Genomic DNA, 13372 nt, shown 5'->3' with positions numbered 1-13372 from the left:
CCACCAAATAAATAACCTCCCTAAGTCTGGAACATCAGGAAATGAATGAATAGAATGACCAATTTTTTAAAAATAATGTAAATCTGAATTTGAGACCTATGAAAACCACAGTGACTCAGCAAAAAATCAATTATGACCTGTAACCCCCACACAAGGATCAGCAAAACCTGTAAAAACTTCAGAAGAAAATCTGGAGGTGACACTGATGTCAATGCAATCCCTATCAAGCTACCAACAGTATTTTTCAGAGAACTAGAACAAATAATTTCACAATTTGTATGGAAATACAAAAAAGCTCGAATAGCCAAAGCAATCTAAAGAAGAATGGAACTGGAGGAATCAACCTGCTTGACTTCAGGCTCTACTACAAAACCACAGTCATCATGACAGTATGGTACCGGCACAAAGACAGAAATATAGATCAATGGAACAAAATAGAAAGCCCAGAGATAAATCCACACACCTATGGACACGTTATGTTTGACAAAAGAGGCAAGAATATATAATGGAGAAAAGACAATCTCTTTAGCACGTGGTGCTGGGAAAACTGATCAACCACTTGTAAAAGAATGAAACTAGAACACTTTCTAACACCATACACAAAAATAAACTCAAAATGGATTAAAGATCTAAATGTAAGACAGAAACTATAAAATTCCTATAGGAAAACATAGGCAAAACACTCTCTGACATAAATCACAGCAGGATCCTCTATGACCCATCTCCCATAGTAATGGAAATAAAAGCAAAAATCAACAAATGGGACCTAATTAAACTTAAAAGCTTTTGCACAATGAATGAAACTGTAGGCAAGATGAAAAGACAGCCTTCAGAATGGGAGAAAGTAATAGCAAATGAAGCAACTGACAAAGAATTAATCTCAAAAATATACAAGCAACTCCTGAAGCTCAATTCCAGAAAAATAGATGACCCAATCAAAAAGGGCCAAAGAACTAAACAGACATTTCTCCAAAGAAGACATCCAGATGGCTAACAAACACATGAAAAGATGCTCAACATCACTCATTATCAGAGAAATGCAAATCAAAACCACAATGAGGTAACATTTCACGCCAGTCAGAATGGCTGCGATCCAAAAGTCTACAAGCAATAAATGCTGGAGAGGGTGTGGAGAAAAGGGAACCCTCTTACACTGTTGGTGGGAATGTAAACTAGTACAGCCACTATGGAGAACAGTGTGGAGATTCCTTATAAAACTGGAAATAGAACTGCCTTATGACCCAGCAATCCCACTGCAGCACTGTTTATAATAGCCAGGCCATGGAAGCCACCTAGATGTCCATCAGCAGATGAATGGATAAGAAAGCTGTGGTACATATACACAATGGAATATTACTCAGCCATTAAAAAGAATACATTTGAATCAGTTCTAATGAGGTGGATGAAACTGGAGCCTATTATACAGAGTGAAGAAAGTCAGAATAAAAAACAGCGATACAGTATACCAATGCATATATATGGAATTTAGAAAGATGGTAACGATGACCCTATATGCGAGACAGCAAAAGAGACACAGATGTATAGAACAGTCTTTTGGACTCTGTAGGAGAAGGCGAGGGTGGGATTATTTGAGAAAATAGCATTGAAACATGTATATTACAATATGTGAAAAAGATGGTCAGTCCAGGTTCGATGCACGAGACAGGGTGCTCAGGGCTGGTGCCCTGGGATGACCCTGAGGGATGGGATGAGGAAGGAGGTGGGAGTGGGGTTCAGGATGGGGAACACATGTGCACCCATGGCCGATTCATGTCAACGTATGCCAGAAACTACTGCAAGATTGTAATTAGCCTTCAATTAAAATAAATAAACTTAAAAATTTTTTATCACATTTCTCAGTTAAACTGAAAGTCTCATCAAAAGGGGGGAATTGTTTAGAAAGAGACAACAGGTTCCAAATGGAGTCACTTGTGCTAAGCAAATATCAGCAAACTACTTAATAACTAACTTAATTGCAGATTCAGCTTCTCTCAGGAGTGGAGTCTTAAAGCAGTCCGTCTGGAATCACTTGGTCATCACAGGTGAGGTGATCTGCCTACTAGACACTGGAGGTCCCCTAGGGGAAGGTGACCTTGCCACAGAGGATGTGCTCTCTGCTAGTCATTTCTGTGCCATGCCACCTTCTGCCTGTCAACAGCTTTCTTTCTGCACAGTGCCTCAGAACTCCTAGGATTGGCCTAACTCATGAATCATTGAATAAAGCCAGTTGGATCTTTAAAATTTACTCAGTTGAACTGTGTCTTTTTTGCTACACAAAAGTTACCATCAGAATCTTACTTTGGCTTGATGATCCATTTCAAGTGAATTTGTTTGACATTTGTTTGAGCAGTGATGAACCAAGGCCCTTCTGTGTACGCAGTCCAATGTCTCGTGAGACAGGAGGTCTAGTCTGTGATGAGATGGGTCATTCCCAACTTTGTGTGAGTGTCAGCTATGGCTCCCTCCAGTCCTTCGGGATGGTTTGTGCTTCTGCCTCTGGTAACTCACTACGTACATTCATTGATCAGCACTCAGTTAACTATTCAAGGGGGCTGCGCTTCAGAATCTGGCACTCCCCCTGTGCAGCGCCCCCTCCCAAGCCCCTTTCTGTGAGCTCTCACCGCCCTGCTTTTCTTGAGTCCTGCTGTATCTGCTCTGCTCAAGGAGACACAGGCTCTGCCTGGGCCCCACCCACGTACCCTGCCCTAGAAACCCTCCTAAAGCCAGAAGCCCGTCTGGTGCAGGGCTTACCTCTTTGTTTTCTTTCTGTGATGGCTCACCTGATTACCTGAGGTTCTGTTCTGCTTTTTGGTTGTTCCCAGCATGAGGGTAAATCTATTTGGTGGTGGTTTAGTTGCTCAGTCATGTCCGACCCTTGCGACCCCATGCCTGCCAGGCTCTTCTCCCCATAGAACTTCCCAGGAAAAAATATTGGAGTGGGTTGTCATTTCCTTCTCCAGAGGATCTTCCCAACCCAAGAACTGAACCCAGGTTTCCTGCATTGCAGGTGGATTCTTTACTGACTGAGCTAGGGATCTATTTCCTATAGCTCCATTTTGACTACATGTAAAACACTTACATATTGAAACATAATGTAAGTGATATAATGGGCTAGGCATTTTGGTTAAATTAGTAAAGGTACCTTGGTTTAACTCACACAATAACAGCAAAAGATTATTGGGTGGCCTAACAGAGCAAAATTTAACTCTCTGCTGTTTATTAAACATAAGTTGAATAAGGAGATTCAGAAAGTTCAAAATCAAGGTTACAGACAAAGATATGCCAAGTCAATACAAGCAGCAAGAAAGCAGGACTTGGGGTCTTGACGGTGGGAGTAGCCACGGTGGGCCCTCCTCCCATCTCTCAGTCTTTCCACATCACTGCTCACCAGCCACAGCTTCAGCTGCTGGTGCGTCATTTCTTTGCACAGTGGGTTTCTCTGGATTTAGAGTCTTGGTTCCTCTTGTGGCAGACCAGAGTGCTGGAGGATTAACACCCTCTGGGATGTGTCCTCAGTCGATCAGTGATGGGAATTGGTGTATGCATTTGCCAGCACCCTCTTTACTTGGAGGGGATAACCCTGAGGCACTGACCACTGGGGTTGCCAAGGGGAATAAAGCTGGGGAGGCAGGACGGTAAAGGGCTTTAACCATGACTCATGGGCTGTCCACCCACCCGACACCCTTCCCACCTCCACGAGTTTTCTTCACTCAAACAGACCACTTACACCTGAACCCTTATCTCAGAATTTACTGCAAGGGAACCCAAACGAAGAGGCAATCAGAAAAGGCAGAACTAGCGCTTCCCTGGTAGTCCAGTGGTTAAGACTCTGTGCTGCCAATGCATGGGTTCAATCCTTGATTGGAGAATCAAGATTCCACATACCGCATGGTGTAGCCGAAAATAAATAAATAAACAAATACTCTCATTCATCAAAGCATTAAAAGAGAGAGAGAGAAAAGGGAGACTCCAGGCTCCCCAAACAAATAAAACCCAACCAATTTAACATCACTAACGCAATGATTAAAATCTGTAAAGAAGGTGATACAGTTATGAATACAGTCGACATCAGAGCAGTAACTTGTATAAGGCAGAAACCAGAGGAGAAAGAGACCACAATGCATTCATAACAGGAAAGTTTTTCTCAGCTGAAGAAAGGTCAAGCAGACAAAGAGTTAATAAGAACATAAACTGCCTAGGCAGCAAACTCAGAGGTTAAGTTTTAGAGAGACACACAGGGCTATAAAATCAAACCGCAGGGAATATACTCTCTTTTCAAGCACGAGTAGAACTTAAAAACTGACCGTAGTTTAGGACATGCAAAAACATCTTCAGTAGCTCCCCAAAATAAAGTAATATGAATGGGACTTATGACCATAATACAATAACATAAAAATAAACAACACAGTTTTAAAAGTCCTCCCACAATTTGGAAACCAGCTCAAGGCAGTAAGCCAGGGCAACTACAAGACTCACGTACTTGTTTTCTTCCTGCCTGGGGTCATTGGTTATCGAACAGCTCTTGGCTCAAAGGAGAAATAATAAACTAAGTTTCAGAATTTCTAGAAAATCACAATAATAGAAACACATCAGAGTCTAAAATTTATAGCAGCAAATACTCTTTACAAAGAAAATAAAACATAAAATGCAGGAATAGTTGGCCAATTTGAAAAAACTAGAAAGGACAAAAAAGTAAATGGAAATAAATAAGTGATCAGTGACAGTAAAGCAGAAATTAAAGATATGGAAATAAGGTCCACAGCAGAATTGAATGAGAAAAATATAAAGCTTGCCCTTTGAAAAGAGTAGCAACAAAATTGACAAGCCCCAGCCAGCTTAATAAAATAAATGAAGAAGGAGAAAAACACAAGTACACAAAATAAAAGGTGACAACAAGAAAATTGTTATCAAAAGAGAGGAAATAGAAATCACACATTTCATCAGAATCTTCTGCAAGTAAGCTTGACAACTATAATAAAATGGGTAACTTTTTAGGAAATATAATATACCAAAGCTGATATAGGATAATCAGACCAATTTCCATAGTAGAAACAGAGAAAGTAGGGAAAATTTTTCCTTAAAGAAGAAAAAATTCTTCTTGAAGTACCACGACCAGTGGTTTCTTAGGAAAATTCTGCAAAATCATTAAAAATCAGATAATTGCAGTACTACCTAAATTATTCCAGAGTGTTAAGCAGGAAGGACATGAAGCAAGGATGATATGGATACCAAACCTGGACAAATATGATATGAAAAAGAAATTACTCACATGCGAATTTCAATGCAAAAATATCAAATAAAGTAATGGTAAATAGAATCCAATAGCTCATGTAAACATGAATTCACTGTGACCAAATGGTACATATTTCAGAAATACAAAAGTGATTCAATACCAGGGACCCTATAAATATAACTCAGTATATTAATATTGTTAAGGAGAAAAATCCTATTATCTTGATAGATGACAAAAAGGGATTTAACACAATTCAATACCCATTTGTGACTTAAGACAGAATAATAACTCATATCAAAAGGCAGCTTCTTTCATATAAATGGCAAGTAGGCATGTGAAAAGATGCTCAACATCACTAATAATCAGAGAAATGAAAAAGAAAACTGCAAGGTACCACCTCACACTGGTCTCAGCGGCAATAGTTAAGAAGTCTACAGATAATAAATGGTGGAGAAGGTATAGAGAGCAGGGAACTGTCCTGCAGTGTCGAGGGGAAGGTAAATTGGTGCTGCCGCTAGAACAGTACGGAGTTTCCTCAGAATATGAAAACTAGAGCTACCATATGGTCCTGCCATCCCACTCCCGGATGCACACTCAGACAGACTTGTGATTCAAAGAGATACGCGCACCTCTGTGTTCACAGCAGCACCATTCACAGCAGCAAAGACACGGGAGCGGCCTAAATGCCCTTCAACAGGTGGGTGCGTAAAGACGTGCTTACCTATATGCAATGGAAGACTACGCAGCCACAGAAAGAAGGGAATAATGCTATCTGCAGCACCACGGACGGACCTGGAGATGATCATACCAAGTGGAGGAAGTCAGAAAGAGGAAGGCAAATGCCGCATATCACTTACATGTGGAATCTAATATATGACACAAAATGACCTCTCTACCAAACAGAAAGAGGCTCACGGATGTAGAGAACCGATGTGGTTGCTAAGGAGGAGAGTGGAGGGGGAAGCATGGACTAGGAATTTGGGGTTGGTGGATGCAAACTACTATATGTAGGATGGATAAACAGCAAGATCCTACTGTATAGCACAGGGAATTATCTCCAATCTCCTGGGACAAACTATAATGGAAAAGAATATACAAGAGGACGTATATATTATATAACCAAGTCACATTGTTATACATCAGAGACTGGCATAACACTGTACTTCAACTTTTTTTAAAAGGCAGTTTATTATTTCCTGGGGGAACTTTAGAGGCATTTCCACCAAGAAAGGCAAGGATGCCTACTGTCTCTACTATTATTTAACTTTGAACTGGAGGCACTAAAGCCATTCAGTTAGAAGCAAAACAATTGGAAGGGGACTTATGAGTGACACGTATGTCTGCAAAACCAAAATGACTGATGGTAAATGATACTACACAAAATAGAAAGATTTATATCGTAGGATCAATAGTCCTCACATATACAAACTAGCCTTTTAGCAGACATGATGAATGAGCAAATATATGCAGTTATAACATCAGAAATGTAATACAATAGCTAGGAATAAACCTATCCAATGGTGACTGCAGCCATGAAATTAAAAAACGCTTGCTCCTTGGAAGAAAAGCTATGACCAGCCTAGACAGCATATTAAAAAGCAGAGACAATACTTAGCCGACAAAAGTTCGTCTAGTCAAAGCTACGGTTTTTCCAGTAGTCACGTATGGATGTGAGAGTTGGACCATAAAGAAAGCTGAGCACCGAAGAATTGATGCTTTTGAACTGTGGTGTTGGAGAAGACTCTTGAGAGTCCCTTGGACTACAAGGAGATCCAACCAATCCATCATGAAGGAAATCAGTCCTGAAAATTCATTGGAAGGACTGATGCTGAAGCTGAAAGTCCAATACTTTGGCCACCTGATGCAAAGAACTGACTCATTTGAAAAGACCCTGATGCTGGGAAAGATTGAAGGCAGGAGGAGAAGGGGACAACAGAGGATGAAATGGTTGAATGGCTTCACCAACTCTATGGACATGAGTTTGAGTAAGCTCTGGGAGTTGGTGATGGACAGGGAAGCCTGGTGTGCTGTAGTCCATGGGGTCTCAAAGAGTCAGACACGACTAAATGACTGAACTAAATTGAAACCTACCCAAAAAGTCGAAACCCACATGAGGAAAACTAAAACAAAGTTGGACAAATAAATATCACTATATGTGCATCGTGTTGACTTTCTCAAATTTAATTTATAATTTATTGATATCTCAATAAAATACCATATTTTTTCTGAGGTTAAGAAAGTTGGTTTTAAATTTGATTTGGAAGACTAAACCATCTAGCATGAAGATCTAAATAAATGATATTAAGTAAAGAGCAATTTTGAAGGACTAACCCTTTCATGTATTAAAGCATAATAATAATTAGTAAGACTGAAAACTGTGTCATAAACTGTTATTCATGCATGGGTAGACAGACAAGAAAACAGAAGAAGAAACTCAGAAACATAGCCAGTTGCAAATGGATGTTTAGAGAGCTGGCAGTCAGTGGAAGAGAAAAAAATGGACAGGACAAAGTTATTCTTGATTTTAAAGAAGCAGAACAAAGCATTGGCTCTGGCGATGTGGGAGAGGATGGATGCCCCTTGGGTTTCTGGATCATGTGATGTCAGTTCAGTTCAGTTCAGTTCAGTCGCTCAGTCGTGTCTGACTCTTTGCGACCCCATGAATCGCAGCACACCAGGCCTGCCTGTCCATCACCATCTCCCGGAGTTCACTCAGATTCACGTCCATCGAGTCGGTGATGCCATCCAGCCATCTCATCCTCGGTCGTCCCCTTCTCCTCCTGCCCCCAATCCCTCCCAGCATCAGAGTCTTTTCCAATGAGTCAACTCTTCGCATGAGGTGGCCAAAGTACTGGAGCTTCAGCTTTAGCATCATTCCTTCCAAAGAAATCCCAGGGCTTTAGAATGGACTGGTTGGATCTCGTTGCAGTCCATGGGACTCTCAAGAGTCTTCTCCAACACCACAGTTCAAAAGCATCAATTCTTCGATGCTCAGCCTTCTTCACAGCCCAACTCTCACATCCATACATGACCACAGGAGAAACCATAGCCTTGACTAGACAGACCTTAGTCGGCAAAGTAATGTCTCTGCTTTTGAATATGCTATCTAGGTTGGTCATAACTTTTCTTCCAAGGAGTAAGTGTCTTTTAATTTCATGGCTGCAGTCACCATCTGCAGTGATTTTGGAGCCCCCCAAAATAAAGTCTGACAGTTTCCACTGTTTCCCCATCTATTTCCCATGGAGTGATGGGACCAGATGGGCGGGTGGTAAAAGGTAACACATGGCATTACACTGCCTGGCGCCCGTTCCTGTTACCTTTGGCACACTGGGAATGCAGAAAAAGTTCTTTTATTATTATTACAATTAAAAACCCCTGCAATAATAGAAGGCACAATGCAACCTATCATTGTGCTAATTGTGTTGATTTCTTGTGAATGATGGGAAATCTTGTGAGTCCTCAGTTTATCACCTGCTATTCACCACATCTGTGGTGCTGATATGAGTAATTTCCGAGTCAGGGATCGGGTGTCTTGGCAAGCATTTGCCTATTTTCAGCTTCTGACACTTTCTGGAACTCTGTGGTCTTGTGGGTAGCCAGGAGACCCTCCTTAGCTGCCCCCCTCTCTCCTTGCTGGCTTGGGTTGCGAGTGTTCACTTCCTAACTGGTTTCACTTTCTTCTCCCTGGCTTCATCAACAGTTCTGTAGTCAGAGCGATGCTTGTAAATCAGTCTTGCCACTCCCTCCTTAAATATCCTTCAGTGACTCCCCTTGGTCTTTAGGATGAAGTCCCCACTTGTGGCTTAGAAAGTACCAAAACATTCAACTCAGAGCCTTGTTTTCTGAAACTTTATGTTGCTCTGCTTCGCTCTGGGTGACTGCACAATTCCTCTGTCTAGAATGACTCCTAATTCTTTGGCTACAGTGCAGATGTCACCTCCTCCAGGAAGTTTTCTTGGCATTCTGGCTGTGGTTTGGAACTGACATTCCAAGCATCCACAGCTCTGCTTGCACCCAGTGAAATATATCCCTCCCCTTGTCTTCCGTCTCCCCACAAGGTAGAGCCCCTCTCAGGAGGAACCATGGCCCTGACATTACTGGTCTCCAGCCTATAGCCCAGTGCTCAGCATATAATGGCCTTCGGTGGTTGTTCAGCTTGAGGAGGAGGAAGGCACAGCCTGTTCATGCTCATTCATGTCTGATCCTGCTCAAGACATGGTCTCTTCCCTCCTCAGTCTCTAAACATCCTGGAAGTTCTAAAGCTGGTGTATCTGTCTCATGGCCATGCAATTACTAATTGGAAATTGTTGGTGCCTAGCTCATGCTGCTGGCACCTTCCAGCTTATCCCACTTGGGTCCCTGGACATTTCACTTTCTCAGTGAATCACTATACTTTGTAAGAAATCTGAAAATCATCAGTATTGTCCAGTGTCTTAAGCAGTTCTTTTTTACATGGAGTTGGCTCACTTCAAGCCCTTAAGAGATGGGAATAAAGTAGCTTGCAGAAACAATGATTAACACAGGAGACTCTATCTTTTTATCTTCACAAGCTTATTAATTGCAAGATAAACTTGGAGCAGCTCTGGACTTCTTGGCCACCTGCATTATTTAGGAAGGGAAATGAATGAATGGTTATTTAACTTTTGGTAAATGAGAGAAATGAAGACACATTTCCTCTTCAATAATAACGTAAGAGGAAAAAGGAGGTGGCAAACTTCCAGTTGGTACAGAGAAAGATTAAACCCTGTTTCACTTGGAAGAACTACAGATTCCAACTGAATTCAGATATTCATTGGTGTTGTTAATTCAAAGCCACATCTTCTTTAAAATACCACTGTTTTCATGATGTACTGAGGTTTTGTTTTCTTTGCCTTTTCCTCATTAGGAATTGGGATGGATATTCTGTTTGCCCTTCCCGAACTTTTCTTTCCCCACCTTATTCTCCACTCCTGGAGGCTGAGTAGGCATGGACTGCATCAACAAGCTCCCTTGCCTGTGAGTCCTGGTTGGATCTGGACTGTGGGATGCACTCGATAGACAGGAGTACAGAAGAGAGAGTCCACGCATGGTTTGGCAGGAGCTGTGTTTCTCTCTCCAAGGTCACATCTCCTGTCCATCACCTTCAGTGACATCTAGAACTCTTGCCAGCTTGTGGCAGCTGCTCCTTCCCCTGTCCTCAGAAACTGAGGAATGGGAAGGATTCACCCTGTTGCTGGCCCTGGGCTTATTACTTTCCTTAAACCCTGCCCTTACTTTGTTAATAATCTTTGCATTAAAATTTCCATAAATCATTCATTTGAGTGAGACTTCTTATTTCCTGGGACACTGGCTGACAAAAGCAACAGAGATCTTTTTGCATGAGAAGCATCATTCCAGAACACCAGCTGTCTGTAAATCCCTTACTCCAAGTCCCTCCCTGCACAGAGACTGCAGATCACAGAGAAAGGGTGACTTGCTTGATGCCACACAACAATGCATGACACAGCCAGAGACTGGAATGCATGGCGCTTGTCTGTTCAGATCAACACTCCCTCCAGACCTTGGCAAGGATCAGACAGGAATGCTGCCAGAAAAAAAAAAAAAATTACAGACCAACATCCCTGATGAACACAGATGCAAAAGCCCTCAACAAGATACTAACAAAATTAATATATACCATGATCAGTTGGGTCTTATCCTATGGATGCAAGGACTGTTCAAAATCTGCTGATCAGTCAATGTGATGCATCACAAAGCAAGAATAAAAATATTATGATTATGTTAATAGATGCAGAAAATACTTTTGACAAAATTCAGCATTCATTTTTGATTAAAAAAACTCTCAACAACGTGAGTATCGAGGGAACATACATCGTAATAAAGGTCACATATGACAAACCCATAGCCAGCCAACATCATACTCAACAATGAAAAGCTGAAAGCATTCCCTCTAAGATCAGGAATGAGACAAGGATGCCCACTCTCACCAGCTTTATACAACACAGGTTTGAAAGTCCTAGCAGAATAGTCAGAGAAGAAAGAGAAATGAAAGGGATCCAAATTGGCAAAGAAGTAAAATTCACTGTTTGCAGATGACATGGTACTATACATAGAAAATCCTAAAGCCTCCATCAAAAAACTTAGAACTAATACATGAGCTTCCGTATTAGTAAGGAAAATCATCACTACTGTAATAGTTAGCTTTTGCTGAGGGCTTCCTGCGTGTTAAGCTCCGAGCTTAGCGTACACATGTATCCCCATTAGTTCTCAAGACTACTTTTGCTGATGCTATACATGAGGAAACTCAGAGATGAAACTGCTTGTCCCCATCGTGTGGCCTGAGGTAGTGTGACAGAGCTTTCACATCTGAGTCTTTCTGATTCCAGAGTCACATCCTAACCACCCTGTCACATGCCTCTTACCAGAACCTGTTCTGTGGGCTGGATCTGAAAGCAGGGCAATGTCTAAAAGGCCAGGCCAGATGCCAAAGCTGCTTAATCCCGAGAGAGCAGCTGTGAGGGCAGCAAGCTCACTCTGTAGGCAGGTGTGCACTTCCCACCGCTAATGCTATTCGGCACTGACGCCCCAACAGTGTTCTGCCGGGATAAATCATTCTATACAGGTTGCCCTTCTCTGGCAGGAGCCCACTGTGGGCTGACAGCTGAGCTGCTATGGGGAAGCTGCTGGGAGATGCTCAGAGGGTGGCCTCCAGGGTTGGGAGCCAGACTGGAGTCCAGAGTCCTAACTGGGAAACTATAGGATCTTGGGAACTAGGGACTAGGGAAGTCAGGAGCACTGGGACATGACTCAGCCAAGAACTGTGTCCCACCCTGGGCAGCCTCAGGGTCATAGACAGCAACTGTCCATGCCTAATTTTGAAATGATCAGATGAGTACTTGCCTAAGAATGAAAATCTGATAAAAGAGAGGAAGTGGAGAAGACAAAATAAATCCTCCCAGCTCAGGACCGTCTGCCGTGTTGGCCCCAGGAGCCCATGGTCTGGGAAGTCTGTGTCCTTGGATTGATGCCCCAGATGGAGTCCACCTGGAGGTCCACTGCTGCGCCCCCTTGGGGCCACAACTGATCCTGTTGCCGATGGGCCCCTGGGGACCCCAAGGGCAGCAGGGGAGTGCCCTGGTCCCCAGGACACACCCTCGGCTCTTGCTCAGACCCTCACCTGCCGTGTCATCTCGCAAACGACATTTCTTCTATGCTCCAGTTTCCTCCTCTGGATGAGGGGGCGTGTAATAAATTTGTCCCATGGGTCTGAAGATTTCTCTGTGCCCAGTCTCACTGCAGCTGGACTTCTGCTGGGCACTTGCTGGGCACTTGGGCTCCTTTCTCACCCTGCACCAGGGCCCTCCCTCTTCTCATCTTCACCAGGCAGAGTCTCCCATGGGAGAGCATTCTGGTGACAGATGACTCAGAGCCACAGTCTCCAGGGCTGTGGAGACAGCATTCCCGCACGTCGGAAACTCCGTCTCAGAGTAGACTGATGGAACCCAGGAACTCCCAGAGGTCACCTTCTAGAGACAGGGTCCCCTCCCTGCCTTCTCTGAGCTTTTCTGGGTCTCACTGTCTGTGGGCGCCCTCATGGGCTAATCCCTGATGCCAGGAAGCATTTTGATGAAGTCATGCCATTGCTCACCAGGGAACTAACTGCATCTTCCATTCTGAGTCCCGCTTACCGCTCACAGGTTTCCAAAGAAGCGAAGAGGGTGACATCACCCTCCTCTCCCGTCCCTTCTCAGCCAGTCTCTGATTCCCCTGATGCTACCAGCTTGTCTGTCTTCTGCCCTCAGGCCTGGGCTGGACCACCCACCCTCTCTGCCCGCAGACCTGCCCCTGAGAGCAATTTCTCCCTCCCACACTGGCCACCCCTTCTTTCCAGCTGCCCTGAGCTGCCTCCTTAGAAAGCTCCCGTCCTCCACTTGGCTGGGCATTTGCCCAGCAGACTCTGACTAAGCAGGTCCTTCTGGAATTTTCTCCCTGGGGTGATCTGTCTCACTGCCTAAAGGCTGAGCAGGGCAGAGGGAGGGCACGGGCAGGAGACCAGGTCCAGAAATGCAGGGTCCACCCAGATTCGGTCACAAGATCGAGCCCATGCTCCTGGGCTCCCCGTCCATCCTGGGGTTCCCCTGGAGCCTGGGCACGAGTCAG

The sequence above is a fragment of the Budorcas taxicolor genome, chromosome 4 (genome assembly GCF_023091745.1).
Source record: "Budorcas taxicolor isolate Tak-1 chromosome 4, Takin1.1, whole genome shotgun sequence".
NCBI lineage: Eukaryota > Metazoa > Chordata > Mammalia > Artiodactyla > Bovidae > Budorcas > Budorcas taxicolor.
Note: the sequence above shows the minus strand (reverse complement) of the source record.